At 39.5% G+C, this 18,949-nt stretch overlaps 1 protein-coding gene across 4 annotated transcripts in view; it reads right to left on the minus strand.

Moving 5' to 3' along the window:
- MID1 (midline 1) overlaps window positions 1–18,949 on the minus strand; it is a 305,290-nt gene that overhangs the window by 105,941 nt on the left and 180,400 nt on the right. Inside the window, exon 1 of one of the 4 annotated variants that reach the window (XM_016140154.2) lies at window positions 2,678–3,093. The exons of the other annotated variants lie outside the window; for them this stretch is intronic. The gene's annotated coding sequence lies outside the window, so the exon portion shown is untranslated. Of the gene's footprint in view, window positions 1–2,677; window positions 3,094–18,949 lie in introns of those variants that run through there. 4 annotated transcript variants of the gene reach the window in all.

Below are 18,949 nucleotides of genomic sequence, written 5' to 3' on the forward strand. Positions count from 1 at the left end.
TGGAGTCATCTTTTTTGCCCCCTCTTTTGAAATAGGAGGCAAAACTACTGACCAGGCAAGTCAATGCAGAGAACACATTTAAAACCCTGCCTATGCTATCACAACCCTGGCCACCATTTTGCTTGGTAACTTATTTTAGAATTTCACAACTTTATTCCTTGCATCTCCTGGCCTCTGCTATGAGGCAATGAAGATAATCCGCACCTTGAAGAAACACCTAGGATCCCCGTGAAGTAAGGTAACCTACATTGCAAGGGTTAATCCATGGCCAAAGTCAATTAGCAGGCTTTCTGGTTCAAAATCCTAAGAATATGGACATTTTACCCATATAGTCAATAAGTGACCAAGAATTAGGAGTCTCCGGACCAAGCGCATGCTATGAGCTCAGCCACCTACTAGAATTAAGGAGATGTTGGATTGCCAGCATTTCATCCATGAGCTTTTTAATTCCAAATTTCTCTTAATGGAGGCGCTGCTCTTTTAATCACAAGATATACCCATTTCTCAGTGCTTCCCTACATGTCGTGTCTGCGCGGTCTATGAAAAACAATCATTTTTCTGATTTGGAGTATATGAAAAAGAGCACACGTTCCAGCCACCCATAATTTTACTTTCAGTCCCTCACTTTGTACCCTTCGGAAAGCCATCACTAGGAGGGAAATTAATGAGTCACCAGACAAAGGAATAAACGTGGATACCAACACTAGGTGGCCTGTGATCAATTATTGGTATCAAGTGGCTCTCAGTGACTGCCCGGATGATTCCCAAGGCACTTCCTCTGGTTCCAATCCCCCAAATAGCCTCTGGGGTATGGGAACTAAGCTTGATGTTAAATTTACCAAAACATAACCGAGGGGACACACACACTGTAAAAAGTGCACAATGTTACACCAGGTCACAGAAAAATGGTTTGGAAAAAGAAACTCCTAAAAGTGCACTGAAAAAAGGTCAGCATCAGAAATGTTATGAATAAAATAAATCTAATTCTTTATGAGTCCTAAATTTCAGAAACATGATCAAGTCAATTTCCTACCCGGTCTCTTTACATGGGTAATTAAGATTTAGGTGACTTACTGTCATCTGGATTTTTGCTATGAGATTACGCCTATTATAGAACCACAGGTGCAGTGATTTTTTAAAGACTGTGGAATGGTGTTTTGACCTTGGATGAGCAGAAATACAGACTTTCAGCGGACTCACAACTTCAGAACTGTAAAACCTTGGAAACTAACCTTGGTGTCTGAGGCCGGGTTTGCAACACGGACTAAACTCAGAAGGGACTTGTTCTCACCTCTCACATAAATGTCCTCTCTCCTCACAAATCATTATCCAACATAGATACTCAGTAAAAACTGGATGCTACATCCAAGAGGAATTCACCACAAATAGAGTATTTTAAATAACATCGCACAAGCGCTCAATGTCTGCATGTTCAGTCACGGTTTAATATTTAACTTTGAGTTATAAAAACCACAGAAGAAATGTACTCCCCGGATGTTACTTTGCTGCTTAGTACCCTGGCTGATTTGAGACACGAGTGAATCAGTAAATGCACAAGAAAACAGGGCCGCGAAGTAAGGGGAAGGGGCGAGAGCCGCTGGAATTTAATGGCATTCTCAAAGACTGGAAATTGACATCACAACGCAGGCTATATTCCACTCCCAGATTACGGCAGAGAGCAGGAAAAATGCAGAGTGGTTCTTAAAGCAACAGTATAAATAATACATTGAGTAGGAACAGGTGGAAAAAAAGAGCAATCCCGTAACATTCTATAGGTAATGCCTCCGAAATGTCCTTGTGGTTAACCTCCGACTGTCAGCACACTCAAACTTGTTCAGTTAATCGGTGACAGATGACTGAGAATTTCTGCCAACCAAATTTTAGGGCACTGGAGGGACTGATTGCAAAAAAAAAAGTGACAAGCAGATAAATGCTGAGGCACTACTAGCCTCGACTTTTAAAATAACCGATTAGTACAAGATTTTTAATAATTCGTCATTTCATCTTTATTCTAAGAAATGTCAAAGTTAAAATGTTTTACCTGATACCTAAAGCGAGAACCAGGGAAGACTTTTAATTTCACCAAACGACCACCTGGTGGAATTCATGCAAATAGAATTAAACTGTTCACAAAACCTTTCCTGTATTTCCACATCTGTCTCTAACATGCTCATTTTTTAGTAATTAGATCTCTAGGACATTCTTTAAAATAATCACGTACCCTTCTTGACCATGCGACCTGATTAATAATGAATGAACGTTCCTGAAAAGAATCATTGAAAACATGACAGTTGTCTTTAGGGAAATGAAGGCTTTAATGATAAAAATTAAGGAGAAATGGGAGCTAGGTCACACTGGTTATTTTAATTGAAACCTACTCTCCCAAATTTACTTAACAGAACGCTTCAACACACCTTCTGGAGTTCACTTACGCAAGCAGACAAACAAAAAGACACAAATGACAATACAAAAAAAGCAATCCGGATTTCTCCAGGGACAACTGACTGATCCTGCTCTGTCTTAATAGTGAAGAAATCCCCTCGACAGTCTCAGAAATGCAATTTGTTGTACTGAAAGGCTGATAAACAGGTTAAAAACAGGAAATAGCATATTCGCCCTTAATAGTCCTTCTAGCATCTCTCCAGATTCTTACAAACAGATTGCCTTGCATACCCACCAATGGACTGCACCCTAGTTCTTTTTGGAGAAACATCGCCGTAGGCAGAGGATGAAAACCCACGAAATGACAGACAAGCCACCGAGACCAGATGGCGGGTGGCAGGCAGTGCTGGAGCGGTCCGGTGTGTCTGTAAGAGCGTCAACAGTGAAACACAACAGGAAAATCGACGCGACAATTCCAGGAAGGCCAGCTCCACCTCATCCACCCCGCCAGGGCTGCTGAGTTGAAAAATCCAACCTCCCTCTTACTTTTCCACATGCCTTTGACACGGACCCTGTCGTGGCTTCCCTATGCCCTCACCCACTCAACGTTCAAGCTGGAACCAGATGAAAAGCCAGCTCAGGTCAGGTCAACACCCACTGTGCCTTGTCCCGCCTCCCCTCAAAATAAATGATAGCTTGGCACCAGGATCTGTATACCCTCTTTCCTCACAGGGAGCATCAGCGGCGGGTCAGTGGCCTACAGCTGAGCACTGGACGCCAGCCTTGCACACTGCCGGCGGGAGCTGCCCGGCCCGGCGCCCACGGCCAGCGACCGCTGGTCGCCTCGCTCGCAGTTTGGTCCTTTCGGTGTCCTATTGAGTACATCATCACATCGTGCTCTGGACGCTGCTTATTTTTAAATAACACGCTTATTATTTTGTGTCTAGTTAACCAACGCCATAATATCTATATCTATATCTATCTGTATCTGTATCCATATCTATATCTATATCTATATCCATATCCATATCTATGTCTATATCTATCTATATCTACATCTATATCTGTATCTGTATCTATATCTATATCCATATCCATATCTATATCCATATCTATATCTATGTCTATATCTATCTATATCTATATCTATATCCATATCCATGTCTATATCTATCTATATCTATATCTATATCTATATCTATATCTATATCTATATCTATATATCTGGAAGAAGTCTTTTAAAATGTTACATCGGGAAAAATGATCTCTTATACAGACAGGACAAAGCAGAGTAATTTTTTTCTTCCGATAATAGAGATCTAAATTGCTATCTACCATCCTGATAAATAATCGAAAATATGTGTTATATATATATATATATATGTAATTACACACAAACAAGTTCACATACATACATGTATATAATGTGCACACACAGCATATCTCATGTATATATATAATATGTGTATACCTACATATAATACATACATAAACACACACATAGCAAACTTCTGATGGGTGTCCCAAATTGCAGTCTCCAGAATGGCAAAGAAAGAGTGAACTGGGGATGGAAAGTAATCTTGTCAAAACTGATTGTCTAGAGGAAGAAGGGGAAGTTGTCTTCCCCAAAGCAAAAAACAATGTGTCCTGCTCTGTAGTTCTTTCAAGGACGTTGCTTATCATGATGCAAGACAAGAACTGCCACTAAAGGGAAAAAAAAAAAGGGAAAATAAAAAAAATTTAAAAAAAATAAAAATAATAAAAGGAAAGAGTAAAAAAAAAAAACGAAGCCGAACCAAAACAAACACGCTGGCTGTAAACCTGCGTGGCTCCCTTTATATGCCAGACATCTGGACTCCACCAAAGGTGTTTAAAGAACATTCTTGATAAAGGGCGAACAGGAGGCAAGAGGTACTTCCTCATGTTACACCATATGCACATTGGGACGCCTACTTTTCATGGCATTGCGACACCTTACAGTAAGCCAAAGTGCTTCACACGCTCGGACCTCAGAACGCAAGCATATATTTTCTTGGCTTATGTCTCTACAAATTATAATTTCATTTGTCTTCTAACAATAAACAAAGGGATAACTCAATTTCACGTATGGGTGACTTCCCTAAGAAGCCCTCACTGTCCATGGAAGAGACTCACTTATGTCACCGGACAATTTTCAAGAACTTTTGATCGAGAGGTTCAAAAGCATTGTTTCTGTTAAAACAACAGTAAAATCGTCAAAATTGCTGAGACATATTGGCATTGTGGAAAATTCGCCTGAACACCTCAAGTGGAAACATCAGGAAACACATTTACTCCACCCCTCAAAAACAAAAGGAAATGATCAGCAACAACAAATTTTAAAATCTTCTAAAGAGCATAGTCTGACAACCTTCGCAGGAAATTTTCCACTATCAGAGGGTCTCAGACACTTCATATCTTTTACGGTTTATGTTAAGGAATAAAGCATCCAATTTTAAAGGCAAACGGAACCTATTTTGTATTATATTGAAAATGACTGATATTTTCCAGGTCTGTCCTGTGTACCAGGTCCCAGGCAAGAACTGGGTTCTGAGGCAGTAACAGCAGACTTGAAAGAGAAGGCAGGGAGTGAGAGCTCATCACACCTAGTCACACACAGAAGTCCACTGCAAGTCTCCTGGAGTATGAACCAGCAGCATTGACGGTGGAAAAAATGGAAGCCGCTGATGAAAAGCGCTTAAACGCCACCTTCCCTGAATGCTTTTCCAAGCGCATTTCAAATTCGAGAGGAATTTCTATATACATCCGCAGAGCTATTTCTGTGTCTATATAAAATCCTACATATGTCTACAATGGAATTTGTTTTTGTCATCATATACAAATACGTCAGTGTATATATGTGCGCGCGCGCGCGCGCACACACACACACACACACACAGACAAAAGCTCCTTTGCAAAATTACTTGGGACTTACAGAATTCACTCTTCAGATCTGAATTAGAGAAAATCTCCTTCCTCTGTGCAAAAACAGAAACTTGCAAATCATGTATGTGCTAAAAAAGAAAAAAAATGCCCACTCATTTCTGAAAAGGGGTAGCCTGGAAATTAGCAAAATGACCTAAGAGGTTCAGTCTCTGAAGGAAAGGCCAGTTGAGCTGGATTTTTGCAGCAAGTAGATGCCACCTGGAAAAACACTTGCCACTTGGGGAAACTTTTCCTTACTTTTTTTATAAAATACTCCTCCAGAAGGCAGAGCAAGTACACAGTCTCCCCTTCCCACTTATTATCCACCAGGAGAAAAATGCATCAATAAATAGTCACTGATGATGCCCAATGTGGCAAATCGCAATCGTGCTCTGAGCTCTGGAAAACTTAAGTTCAGAGATGGAATCGACCAATCTGGTCCCATGACTCACCAAGGTAATGGCAACGTGACAGAGTAACGGATTCCTATTGTATGAGAGGACTGGGAAATTCTCTCGAATATGATAGCTCCTTTTCTCAAAGGAAATTGCTTTTTCTCTCAACTTCAAAGTGAGCCACACACACACAAAAAACCCCTCAACGCTCACAATACCCTGAAGCTACTTTGGGATCTTCAAAAATAAAGAAAAGTAACCCTTATTCACAACTCCTGGTTAACTATTATGAAGAACATGCTTTAATCACTTCCCGTGATCGCTGAAGCCCGACCGTCAGGGGCTGAAGTCTTTTTTTTTTTCCTAAGGCGCAGAAAGAGGAGTGACTCTTTTTGTCCTGAACTGTTATTGTAAAGCACCCCATGAGAGTAGGGGACCATGGGAACATGGCAATGAAAAGGACAACCGCGCTGACAAACGAAAACAGGATATTAAGAATGGAGTCGGACTACATGTCCCTGAAGAACAAAGGCGGGAGCTTCTTGGGAGAAACGCGAACAAAAGTACTTTGAACAGATTTAAATACTAACGGATGAACTAGTTTTTCAGGCAGCAAGAGATCTGTAAGTCCAGGGCGGTGTAATTAGGTTACCGGTAAAATCCGCACATACACACACGTACAACTTAAAGCGGGCGTAAAATTAAAACTGCTTTCAAATCACATTAAATCATCCACTTTTTCAATCCACGATCCACTTCTTGAAATTTCCAGATCTATCTTTTGCCCCATGTAAACTAAGATACTGTTTTTTACTTAAATAACCGAGCTCACTTTGTATATATTACTAAAAACATTGAATTGTTTACAAAAAGAAAATAAAAAACCTCTCCCATTCAGAGCATACTTTAACTTACACTTTAATAAAACTTTTAAATAGAGCTTTTGAGAACTCCCAGAGAAGCCATGGGATGCATTCTGCGTTGAGAAACCATCAGGCAACTAACTAGTATGACAATATATTCAACAAGATCGTCAGAGTTCCTTTACTGGTCTTATCACATAATAAGAATTATAATACTCATTATTACTATTATTATTGCAGTCCCTAAGCTAACAGGGTTCAGAAAAGTAAATAATATAGCCTACCTTGTATTGTATCTAAAATTGCAGGGTTTTTTCCTCTTCTTTAAATTCTGATACTATTCTTTTTTTCTCTTTTCCTAGCCTTTCCTTCTATTGTGCATTAAGAGATGGACTGAGGGGCTCTCTTCGTTAAGATGATGCATTTAATCCAGCTTCCTCCTTGGCGTGCTGTCAGAAAACTTGGGTTTAAGCCCTGAGCTCAACTGACCCAACTGTCCGTGGTTCAGTTTGGGGGTCAGACCATCAGTGCGGCGTTGTGCAAAGAAACGTGTACCTTGAAACCAGATAAACCTGAGTTCGAACCCTGGTTCTGCCATTTAACTAACAAAGGCGGATAGGAGCCAGCAACTCCACATATGTTTGTTACACTCACAGATACTCTGCAGATCTTATACAGTTTCCTTATCTGTCAAATGCGACAGTAACAGCGAGCTCAACGGGTCCTTTGAGGATTAAGTAAAGTTTTAAAAGTGCCTAGCAAACTGGTAGCTCTCATATCTTTCGCCTCTAGTCCTGAATCGCTTCTTCTCCCTCTTCTTTGAATATATTGATTATCTGTATTTTTTTATTGGAAACATCTTCAAACCAGTTTTGGAAACAGGAAGGATATAAAGCCATTTATTTATTCAATAATGATCAGGGAGTGTCTTATGTGAAGGAACGATATATGATCAATTAGTAAACTAGCATTCCTATTATTAACATGAAGTACTCTTTAATAAATGTCTTCGCATAGGCAGTTTCATTTATTTCCTAGACTTCAAGATATCTTTATTCATTACCAATGGATCTCCCGCCATAGTCTTAAGGCTTCAGTTGTCTACAACCTGTCCTATATGAATCCTTTGCCAGAATGTTTTATTTTGCAGGACATAAGGGACCCGGGTAGGGGTGGAGCAAGTGAGAGTATCAAAAAGTAAAAGGTTTCAGATTTTTCCTACTAACAAGCTCTTCAGTTAAACTACCAGTTTCATGGATACTGGCAGAAGATGAGAGACCTCTGAATTGGAAACTCAGGATGCTTTCGGTCAGGGAAGCAAACACCATGTGTTTCATGTCCATATCAGTCCCCTGCCTCATCAAGTCCCACGGAGCATCCCAGGTACAGAGGTACATGCTGCATATGCAGGGGGTTTGCATCGGAGCTGAGCAACCCCAATTTTAGGGCACCTGGGATTCTTTCATTATGGGCTGACTACAAGCAAACCTGCCCAACCTTTGCCCTGGAGAGAGACACGATGTTAATTATAATAGACAACAAACCAACCTGCCTTCTAATCTGGATGGAGACATTCTATCTCCATCTTCCAAGGCTGTTCGCAATACAAACATCCTTAAAAAGATAGTCAGGAACAAAGGCCATCAGCGCATCAGCTCACAAGAGGTAAAGAAACATTGGAGATCTGTGGATAATTATTTCCCACCAGCCACAGCCTGTTTCCTCCTGGAAATCGGACCGATAGTGATCACTAGGAATCAGGTCACTACTCGGCTTTCTAACAGTTACGGTAGAGGCAGTTAACTGACGCTGAATGACCCTTGAGCCATGAAGACCAGAGGTAAAAGGAGCCCCAAGAAAGTGCACCATGCTCCTCATCCCCACCATCCTCTAACGACAGCTGATGAACCCGGGAAATGGGCAGAGAGCAGGGAGCCCACCCCCTACACACACTTTGACCAAATAAATGGCCCTTAATAACTTTGTTATTTGTCCCAAATCAGTCTGCATCTGGTCTGTAACTTCAACTCTTCATTCTTAACCTAAATTCATTTTAAGAGTTTGAAAGAGTAAGCTAGTTTCATTACTTGTATGACATCAGAATTCCTACATGTCCATTAATTTGGCTTTTTTTTTTAATTTTTAGAATTACTTTTGGCATAACAGCAGAGAGAAAGTCATTTCTCTGATTAGTCTTTCCTCCATCAGGTACTTTTGAGGTCTTGCTGTGTGCTAGGTTATGCCCTGGGCAGCAGGAATACACCGGTGAATATGACAGCAAAGGCCTGTCCTGGGAGAGCTTACATTTTAATAAGGGAAATATCAAATTAATCCAGGAAATAGTTGAGAAAATACGATAACTTCAAAGAACCATAAATAAAATGAAAAATACAAAGGATGGTATGATAGAAGATAGAGGAGTGTGTATAGGCCTACTTTAGCTGAGAAGGTATTTCTACTCATATCTGGGCAGTCTCTCTTGATATTTTGTTTTTTTGCCCCTGCCAATAAACAAGCAAAGAACGTGTTAATTTCAGGATAACACTTGCCAGCATTAGGCAAAGAGTTATAAGTAATTTCTCAAATTGTTAAATTTTAGTTTCAGATTTACTTAAGGGATGATTTCTTTTTCAAGGACATTTAAATCCAACTTTCACTATTTCTTCCACGACAGAGTGATGAACTGTTGGAACGCAGTGACCTCTTTATTTATTTTAGCAATGAAATTTGAGAAAGAAAAGCCACGATCACACAGTGGACCAAAAAAACAGGAACTGTGGTACTTAGAATTCCCTGAATGTCTGAGTGTTTGATGGCAGGAAGTTAGCCTAAAGTTGAAAGTAACCATGGACATGCAGTTAAGGGTGCGAAGGAAATGAAGAAAGACATTTCAAGAGTCATTGGTTTTGCTTTTGCCTCTCTAGGAGAAGAAACTTCAGGAAGGAAACGGAAAGAAGTGAAAAAATGATGTGGGAGGGAAATGAACAGGTACAGCCAGGGCTTCGTGCCTGGAGGATCAAAGACGAATTAAAACTAGAAGAGCTCATTGCCTGAGAGATCTACTGCTGTCTTATTGACAATGAAAATAATAGCAAGAAGTATCTCTGAATGAATGAATGAATGAATGAATGAATGGATTTATCACTCAGGTAAAATTGCAGTAGCAGCCAAATCCTGATCTTTAGAAACCATCTCTTTAAGAAGGGGCTAGCTAGCTAGAAGGAAGATGACCACAGAGGGAATCGTTCTGGGAGAATAAAGGGTTACCACTGCAGATGCAGTAGAGGCTGAGGGAAACACTTGGGAAGTCTGGCTGGTGGGTGCCAGCTAGTCTCTCGTGAAATAAATAAGGTTTAAGAGAGGATGGAGTGGCAGACATGGAGGGGTGATAAATCAACTAATTCTCAGAGAGTGCGTTATCTCCAATGCAAAGAGCTTTTGGCCTAAAACCCAAAATTTCAAATGTTTCTTTAGAGGCTCGATATTATTATTATTATTATTATTATTATTATTATTATTATTGTTCATTTGTAATCTATATGAAAACAAATCTCATAAATGCCATGAGGTTTCTAATGTCTTTAAAAATAGACTCTCAAGGCAGGCTAAACTCTGAGACATTTTTCTTGCATTATCCAAATGTTTCCTCGTTGTATCTTTGAGGACATTTATAATTTATAAAACAGGAAATCAGGACATTGCCTTGAAATTAATATAAAAAAGTATGATCTTATGGACTTGACTAAGCATTTGTTTGTTGACGTTTTCTTTGTGCCTTATTTGTTTGTCGTTTAGGATTACTTGAGTCTTAAAGAAAGAACGTTTCGTTTTAAGCCAGTAAGTGTTCATTTCATCTTGTATATTTTATCCTTTCATTGAATCAAATTATATAAGAAGCTGGCTTTTTAAATATAAGTTGAAACTGCAAAGATTTAGTACATGAGATGCAACCTATGAAAAGATATCTAGCTTTAAGGATAGGGAGCCTTCAAGGTAGCTACACTACCTTAAAGTGGATATATTTATTTTGATAGTACGTTAATTGGAGAAAGAATCGCAATTATACGAGAAAGCATTGCATTAAAAAGGAACTTTTCAATGTCTCACTTATCACCTTATGGTAAAGATCGGTGGGTGATATCCCTTGCTCCGAAGCTTCTTCAGCTTGTCCCCACTGAAATCAACAGGCACTTGACTCAGGGCATGACTCCGAACAGCTCTGCCAGTTGTCTAGATCTATTCTTTCCATTACAAATTCCTCCGAGTGACTCTTTCTTGTGAACAGATGCAAATATTCCATTTCACAACTCAATTCATTTTGTTCCTTAGAACACAGATTGAGAAATCGCTCACTCCTGTGGTGCTGGGCAAAGAGTGACAAGCCCAAGGCCTGGTGGCTTCCCAGAAGGGAGCTTTGTTGTGCCTGAGCCACAGCCAGTCAACCTCCCCAGAACATCAACTACCAAAACATCACGGTCCAAACAGGGGCGCTCTGATCCCCCTACCCACCCCCGCCTCCGGCTTCCAGAAGCAATTCTTTGCATGGGTGCGTTTTGTCGTGATCCTGACTGGCAGCTCTGAGGATTAAACTCGGGGCCTTTATGCACATTAGCCCCCCGGAGTGTTGAACTCCAAAACCTCTATTTTCTCCCTGGAGTCTACCCCGTATCTCACAAAACCCTAGTTAGCCACTGTAGTACACAGCCTTTCTCCCATTCTGGGTTATCAAAAGAAAACAAAACAAAAACACCAGACCCTACAACAATATGATGGAGATGGTAATGATCGATGGTCTGTAGGGTAGTGGGCAGATTCTGAGCTCGTTCATAGCCGAGACTGGGGAACACATTCACTTCTTTACCATTAAGACTTCGCATTCTCATCAGCACACTCTGGCATACACAATGGCACAAATGATGGATTGGCTGAATAAAAATATTGTGCTGTGTGTTAGATAGATTCATTAAAAACAGAAACAAAAACAAAAAACAGCCCTCAAAACTGCCGAATGAAAATCAAGACCAGTGTCTTCTTAAATCAAGCAAAATTTCCCGCTTCATGACTGCGCGCGCATGTGCGCGCGCGCGCACAAACACACACACACACACACACACACCTGAGACCAACCATCTGGCCTCTCTGCTACTTGAGGGGTTTTGCTCCTCATTTCCTGATTATCTTTAGCAAAACATTATAATTTCACTTATAAATTATTTTGACCACGGTGCATTTCCTTCTGTGCACTACTTTGAGAAACAGAGTAGGAGGCATTGTTCTATTTCTAGGAAAATACTTCTCAGTTCCAAATGGCAGGTGGGAAAGGAGAAAGGTGTACTTGAAAGAGAGCCGGGAAGTCCAATCACAGCGAGAGCGTTAACTACTCATACTTCTTTAAACATTCGCGCCTCTGCCTGTGAGATTTCTCTATCTCTTTATTTATAGACGTATAGATATGTATAGATATATATCAATATTTAAAATCCCAAAACAAAAAGCCACCTTGTTCATTCAAAGCGTTTACTATGCTAGTCACTCTCCAAGAAATAAGTCAGAAAATGGAATTCATTTGTGTGGGAACTAAGCTTACAATAAAAGTACAGTCAAACTTCAATTAATTGAAATTCTCTGGAAATGGGAGAGTTCTGGTTAATTTAATTTTCTGGTTAACTGAACCCCAAACAGAAAACCTTTTTTTTTTTTTAAATCCTCATTGAAACGTTCCTAAAATGCCTGAGTCCACTTTACTTGCATAACTACAAACCACATACTGGATCTAATTGAAAGGTTTTTAGGTAATTCCACATTTTATTGTTCCTTGAGATTATCATTATAAAGATCTTTTTTCTCTTTCATCATTAATAGAGGAGATTTAAGAGACCGAGTTGAATGTATGTATGACCAGCAATGTTTACGTCAATTCATAACATCATCTTCTTCCTCGTATTTCACAAAGCTGTTGAAAAAGTATAATGAAGAAAACTGTGGTTATTAGGGAGGTTTGATTCTTTCGGCAAAATTCAGAGAAACTGGGGTTTTTATAAGTTTCTGCGCTAAAGGAAACACACAAAACTTCCTTCTTCCCTACGTGATGTTTGATAAGTGTAAAAAATGAGTAATTTTCATATAGTGCTTCCAATCAATTTGAACACAAATTAAAGACCATGTAAATGCCTTCGATGTATATATTTAAACTCACTAAGGAAGCGCTAGAATTTAGGCTTCATGGTGGAACATAATGGTGACTCAAAAGTGGCCCCTAACGTGCCTTCCGCAATGTGGTCACAATCAGTCCAGTTCTCACTTGGGCTCCATGTTGCAGTTTCTCATAGAACTTTATACTGTGCCCTTGAGCTACCGAATAACAAGACTGCATTGAATCAAATTATTGTCCAACAGAAAGAGGCCTCTAGTCTTATGTCAGGCTTCCTGCCCTTTGGTGAAGATTATTGTAGAAAGGATTCCTGCATTGGGTAGAAAAATGTCAGCTAAGATCATTTCCAATTCCAAATACCTTGCACGTGTGTCAAAAGTTAAGACTGGGGCTTCTGCTCGCGCTCTCTCTCTCTCTCTCTCTCTCTCTCTCTCACACACACACACACACACACACACACACACACCCTTTTTCTGGGGGTGAGGGGTATTACCATGCACTAATCCTCACAGCAGCACTAGAAATCTAATGTATATTGAGGTCCTATTATGTGCCAGGAACTCTGTTAGCTATTGAGCACATAGTAGGATTTTCATAAAGCTTTCTATAAATGTCTAAATGAAGCTGAAGGGATCAGCTATATCTCACTTATGGACCGGTAAAAGATCTCCTTATAGGTAGATCGATAATGCCAAATTTAGTGGCAGTGTTGGTGTTTCTGGATAATGACCATTTTGAAAATGGTACAGTCATTACACCCTAAAATAGGACTTTATTGTAAGGGATAAATATGCGCATTTACATATTAATGTTTTTCAACTAATATGCCTTTGGCACAAATGTATTGAGAATATACGAAATGAAGATATTTTAGATCTCAATGTACAACTCAGTGTAGATCTTCCCCATGTTCAATGGGTTTTCCTTCTTGCTCATTTTATCCTTCTATTTGTACTGTCTTTTCTCAGTATCCTTTCCCCAAGTGTTGCCCTGAAGAAAGGTGAAGACACCCGTAACACAGGCATTTTTTTTCCCAAGGACCCACTTCAGGGAATACTATAGATCTAAAGCCCTAGAGAGTTCTGCAGAGACTTCCTAAGCTGGGATACTCAAAGGTGGTGTGGGATACAAGGATGATTCGGCTCCAACATGTAACCACAGTGATTTCCAGGTTGATTTAGATGTGACATATTTGGTCAAGGGTCTGGAAAAGTAGCCCCATCCCATTTAGAACTGCCTAACATTCCTCTGGTTCATTTGTAGAAACAGAATCAGGAAGTACTGTAGATTGGTACCTGCTAACTCCATGTGAAGTTGCACTTCCATTAAAAACTTAAACAGCTTCCTTAGAAACGGGCAAAAAGATCTCATGATATGTTACTCAGTTAACTATTATACCCTGATGAGTGTGCTTATATTATTGATTCTTCACTGCACAAAACAAAGAATATGTACAAAAATAATTATTAACTTCATGGAAATAATATTTATTTTGGGAAGTTACAGACTTCTAGGCAAGAATAAAAATGTGTCAATGTACCTAACATCCAAATGATTGACATATAATGCAATTTATATAAGGCTCCTTTATATTTCTTTTGTTTGTTTGTTTTTGACCATTCCTTCATACACTCATAGCCAACTTTTTTTTTTATCTATAGTTCGTCAGGTCCTTTATATAAATGGTCTCTAATCCCTATCAAAACCCTAAAAAGTAGGCGTCATTTTTCCCTTTGTGTAGACGAGGAAACCTAGGCTCACGGTTAAGGCATCTTGCCCAAGGCCACACAGCAAGCACGTGGCAAAGCCAGTTTAGAATCTGGGTTTTTCTGACTCAAAGATCTCTTTCCTCAGCAACATGGTTGCTGCTACATCTGCGAGGAATTAGAAATTTCTGATGTTTGAATGTAAAGAAAAATTGGACGCTGGGTAAGATTCCGGTTGTGCTTCAACTACTTCTAAACGTTAATTTAAAAAAAAAAATACTACTAGTTAAGCATTGGTCACGCGTCTCTACCAGGATCCATTCAGGAATTTCACAAGCTAAGCACTCCCCAATCTCACTTAGAAGAACTGACATCTGGATCATATTGGCAAGTGGGTGCTTTAAACATGAGAGAAAATTAGGCGAAAAACCTAAGACTGGATTGCTTCCACGAGTTCACTCACCAATACCTCCCCAAGTACTCTTTTGTAAAAATATAACTAGCTTGTCATTCAACCTTTCTACTTAGTGAACAATGGCTTGTGACCTCCCAGTTAGCAAGTTCACAGGAGAAATATATCAGTTATAATTAATGTTTACTAGAATAAATGTAAATATTTTAAAACACACAACAGTTCCAAGCACATGTGATTTCCATTTTATTTTATGAAACACTAAAAATCCACTTGTCCACCCCATTAATTATAACCTGCTCTCAGCCCTGACCTGTGTATAATTCCCTCTGACGTAAATTGGAACAAGGTGCTCAGAATGGAAGCAGCCTACGCCCCAACTGGGCTACAAAATGTCAAGTTCCCAAACCTCTCAAAAGTGTAACGTGACATTTTTCTAAGATTAGAGGCAGTTTGTGAATTTAAAAAGAGGGCTTAAAGACTCACCGCAGTTAAATCCTACAGTAACTCCTGAAATATCCAAAGTAAACAGGACTAAGGGAGCTCTAGGGACATCAAAACCTTGCTAGAACAGAAGAAACACTCTTTAGTAGGTGGTATTTCTTTGCAGAAAATAATGTACATGCACTCAACCAGAATTAAGGAGAATGCAACAATAAACTTTGAGGCAGGAAGCCCTCCAGAGATCTAAAGGAGTCATGAATGAACCATGCAAAATACTTCTTTTGCTACACGTGAGTGACTGAGTTTACGCTGCCCATTAATCCTAAATGTTGATGGCAAAAAAAAAAAAGAGAGAGAATGGTTAACCTTTCTAATAGTATTTTTCTTGACACAATTGTAATATGTATTCATTTATAACATTCCCCCAAAGCAAAATGCCTAGAGAAGAATCTAACCACTAAGAAGTAGCATTTGGTAGATTGATCTTTCTAGTCATTTTGCTGTACATGTTATCCACCAAAATGGGACCATACTTTACATTTTGTTTTGCAAGTTGTAATTTTAAATATAATATATTAGGTAATTTTTCATGTTCAAAGACTCTTCTGATATCCCAGGATTAATCTTAAGTACCTTTTAGTTCAACGGAAGTATTACTGCCACTTGTGAAATCAAATAGATCATGTAAGCTGAAGATTTAATAAATATCAAAATGTGAGCTATTTCTTTTTTCCCATGACAACATGTACTGTCAACGAGGGCGATATAGCCCCAGGAGGGAGACAATAATTTTTTTCATAAAAAAGTTTTTACTTTTTTTATGTACAAAGCACAAATATACATAAATCAATATCTGAATAGTTGTAGCATTAATATTCTATGGAGGGAATCGATTAGAAAAACTGTTTGAAAAGACTCCTCAGGGGATCGATAATGAAAATAGGGTGTGAAATACTGTGCTACAGCATCAGACTTGTCAATAATGGCCTTTACATAGCTAGAATTCAAAAGACGATGTTTGCATTTTACATGTCTCATCCTTGAATTTCAGCCCATTTCTGAGTTTGAGAAACTGAGGTTCCAAGAAGCAGATCTTTAGTGAGTTGATTTTTTATGATATGCCCATGGTCAGCACATGTTATATCTGCCATGTTCTTACTAAAGACTCAATGTGGTCTGGATTAGGAGGCACATGTTGGGTTAAGAAGATGCTTTGAAGACAGATGAACAGAGATCATCTCTGAAAAGGCCTAGGACCAGTGAGTATACATTTCAACTTTTATCAGCTCTTGCTCTGTGCTGCCCTCTAGTGCTGTCTTGGCCTCCAGCATGCCTCTTCTCAACCACCTTAAGTTGTCCTAAACTGATGGACCATCTGCCCTCCAGTGTGTCTTGGCACCAACATCCAGGAGGTGGTCACAGAGAGAAGAGAATGCCCAAAGATACAGATTTCCTTGCAGGAAGAAACAAGTGTCAGGAGGAAGGAAATGCAATAGAGTTTCTCATCTGCCCTTTAACCCTGGGAGAGAATGGACCAACCGCCCACAAAGCTGTTATCACAGGCAACACAGCTCACAAAGGAGCAAGGCAGCAGCTGAAGACCATCATTCTCTGTGTTAGGCAGAATTACTTACATGGTGGCCCAAAGATACCTGCCTTCATCTCCAGAACCTATGAATGTGAGATATCAGTCCTTTAATTGTATTGTGTTATATAGCATAGTCGACCTCGCGGGAGAAAGATAACCCAGAGCCCGGCCTGACCACATGGGCCCTGAAAAGCTGAGAGCTTTTCCCACCTAATGGCGGAAGAGAAATTTAGAGAGATACTATGTGTGTGAAAGACTCAATGTGCCCTTGCTGCTTTGAGGATGCACATGGCCACATGAGAAGGAACACAGGTGGCCGGCCCCTAGGAGAAAAGAGTAGACCCCAGCCATCAAGGAAACGGAGACTTCGGTCCTAAAACTGCAAGAAAATCCAATTCTGCAACAAGCAGAGTGATCTTGGCAACAGATTCTTCCCTAGGACCTCCAGATCAGAGTCTGGCCTGGCCGACGCCTTTATTTCAGCTTCATGAGACCCTGAGCAGAGAACACAGTGGGCCACCCAGACTTGTGACCTACAGAACCATGAGCTAATAAATGGGTGTGGTTTTAACCTGTAAGTTTATGGTAATTTGTTACACAGCAATAGTAAACTAATACACTTTCCCTTCTCTGCAATCGCACCAATGAGTAGCATTGTTTGTCTCCTAGGTCACAGACCCTGGTCAGTGACAATCAGTTCAAATCAAGTTTCCAATCTTGGGCCTCTCACTGATCTTCTCAACCCCGTGTGAATCTACAATCAATCTCGGCCACTCAAGTCCTAGCTCTCGACCCCTGCTCTGATCAACTATCCCTTACAAGGAGTTTCAACACCTTCACTTAATGATCAAGGTCTCAGTGCTCCCCATCCTCCCGCCCTCCACCACCTGGTTGACTAGTGCTCACCATCTTCTCCAGCCCATGCATTCACCTGATATATTTCACTCGAATTGTCCTTTTTCCGCTTGGAAACTTTTCTTTCTACATCTAAAACGTTTAACCTGCCTAAGTCCCCATGCCTTCGTTTTCCTATAATGGGCTGCTCGAAGGATTATGCTAGAAGATAAGTAAAGTCTGAATACTCTTCCATGCCTTAATTTTCCTAAATTTTCTGTCGGGAAGTAGAAGCAGGAATTGCTAAGTTATATGCTAAGGCACAAACAAAAGGAAGGGGATTAGGTTTTAGATGTAGCTGAACTTGAAGCTTTTCTAGTATTTTATCAACTCTGGTACCTGCTGCAAGGTTTAAATATTTCTAGGCCTCCTTTTTCTCATGTGTAAAAGAGTACTCGTAATATTTAACTCAGAGAGTTGCAGGGTCCAAAATAATAGAAAGGCCCAAATAATAGAAAGTGGAATATCACTGTGAGAAGATTTTAGATCATTGTTTGCATAAAATGCTTTCTATTTTGAAAGAGATAGTTTTGTAAATAATCTCTTTCTCTCTTCCATTATCGCAAGAGCAAAGCCACAGTTCACCTTCTTTAAGGCAGACTTTAGCCTTGACATTTAGAACATTGCATGATGTGGAAACAATTATTTGACATTAAGATGCTGTATTCATTACTTTAAACATACATTATGTATATACTTTATGTATATTATGTATATATGTATTATATACACTGTCTATACACTTTGTATACTTTATACACATTATATACCTTATGCATATAAATTTATATACATTATGTATATGCTTTATGTACTTTATATACTTTATACTTTATGTATACATATAAACAGATGGAAAAAGTTTTAGAATTAGGAAGAAAGTTTTGCAGTTGCCATATTTGTTAGCATATTTCTGCTGGTTTTTCTGTAAAGTCAAATAAACCATAAGTCCCCTGAGGACACGGCACATGTTTAATTCATCTTGGATATCTATAAGGTCTGGGGAACTGTGGCCTCAGTGGACACTTGAGTTATTTATGCATCAAAAAATCAGATAAACAGTGAAGTTTATGCTGAAAACTGTGGTGAGCTCAACATTCGATTTTTCCCCCCTGAATTCTCTTACGATCCTAGGAAATACAGGTTGAATCTGTCTTCAAATTAAGAGATC

The sequence above is a fragment of the Rousettus aegyptiacus genome, unplaced genomic scaffold, assembly GCF_014176215.1.
Source record: "Rousettus aegyptiacus isolate mRouAeg1 unplaced genomic scaffold, mRouAeg1.p scaffold_m13_p_9, whole genome shotgun sequence".
NCBI classification, from domain to species: Eukaryota; Metazoa; Chordata; class Mammalia; order Chiroptera; family Pteropodidae; genus Rousettus; species Rousettus aegyptiacus.